General features: G+C 44.0%; 1 pseudogene; it reads right to left on the bottom strand.

Annotated features, from left to right (window-relative positions):
• Window positions 1–212: 212 nt before the first annotated feature.
• LOC102810858 lies at window positions 213–766 on the bottom strand (annotated as a pseudogene).
• Between the last annotated feature and the right edge of the window lie 687 nt (window positions 767–1453).

Raw genomic sequence — 1453 nt, 5'->3', positions numbered from 1 at the left:
CCCCATGCATTGGGTGAAAATTCTCTACTGAAACACAGAGGCTGTAGTTGGGTCAAAAGGTTATTGGTACCTAGAGGGATGCCTAAGGCCAAGTATCAGCATAAGTTTAAAGCACACAGCCTAGCCAAATGTCTGCCAGGGAAAAGCAAGAAATAGGAAAGCAGGGTTGATATTGTTCTAATCAGTCAAAACATAAGCAAAGCTCAAAGGCACTACACATAAGGAATGTCTTCAAAGCCTCTTTGTTGGGTCCTGCAGCTACCCCTAAGTTCCCTTGGGCTCCTAGGGTGGAAGGGATTCTGTAAACTTCTTTGCATCCACATAAATCCCCCCAATTTCTGTTTGGATTTTTTCACCTCATCCTCCACCCTAGCCATCTCATAGAATGCTCTTATCGTCTCCTCATTGCTCAAATGCATATCATGCATGGCCTCCTTGTACTCCTTGAGGTACTCAGCCAGCCCTTTGTTAGTTTTTCTTTTTGCTTTCCTGGGTATGTTAACTTAGCTGGGCCCTTTCCTGCAACCCTTGTTTCACTCACTGGTTTTCCTTCTTTTGGCTTCCCCTCACCCTCTGGTTTCCCCTTATCCTTTAGCATTTCTTCATCTGTTTTCTCCTTTTTTTCTGTCATTCCCTCATTTCCTAACATTTGCTTGTCTTCCTGAGTATCAGCTACATCAGGGTTCTCCTGAATCTGTGGCTGTTCGTTTTCCATTTTTCCTTGGTTTTCAGGCTTTCTTTCATTTTCATTGTTGAATTTTTCCATGTTGAGATTCTTCTCCTTCTCCAGTCCTGCAGGGCTTCTGAACAGTCTTCTCTTTCTATTCTCGAAGAGTGCTAGGAGGCTCAGACACACAGACCTGAGGGAACTGGAGCAAGAGTAAGGAGCCCAGGGTCCAAGCAGACGGCACCGGGTCTGGATGGCTGGGTGCGGGACCTGGAACCTGTTTTTTTATTCTTCAGGTAGGAAGTCGGATGTGTTGTGTGTTGATCTCTGTAGCCACATATTACAACCTAATATATGCTTTCAGAACCTAACTTTGGTTTACTCTATAACCAACTGATGCGATTTCTGTGCCCGTATCGTGAACTCAAAGATCTTAAAGGTCCCTCTGCTCTGAGATCATGCACCATACTCTCTAGTTCTGCTCGACTCCTAAGTGATCATGTTTGTTGACTTTTAAATGTGTACATATATACAGACAACTCTGGTGGCCCAATTGGTAAGTTCTTGGCTACTAACCCAAGGGTCTGCAGCATGAACACGCAAACCATTCCACAGGGAAAAAGAACTGATGAGCTGCTCTCATAAATACTTCAGCTTAGGACACCACAAGGAAAAGTTCTTTTCTGTCATGTGGGATCACTATGAGTCAGAATTCACTCATAGCCAACAGGGATATAGAGAAAGAGATAGAGATATAGGAGTGTGGTGACTCCATACAGATAAGCA

Source organism: Chrysochloris asiatica, unplaced genomic scaffold (assembly GCF_000296735.1).
Source record: "Chrysochloris asiatica unplaced genomic scaffold, ChrAsi1.0 scaffold00066, whole genome shotgun sequence".
NCBI classification, from domain to species: Eukaryota; Metazoa; Chordata; class Mammalia; order Afrosoricida; family Chrysochloridae; genus Chrysochloris; species Chrysochloris asiatica.
The sequence above is the reverse complement of the archived record's forward strand: the minus strand, read 5'-3'. Positions and strand labels throughout refer to the sequence as shown.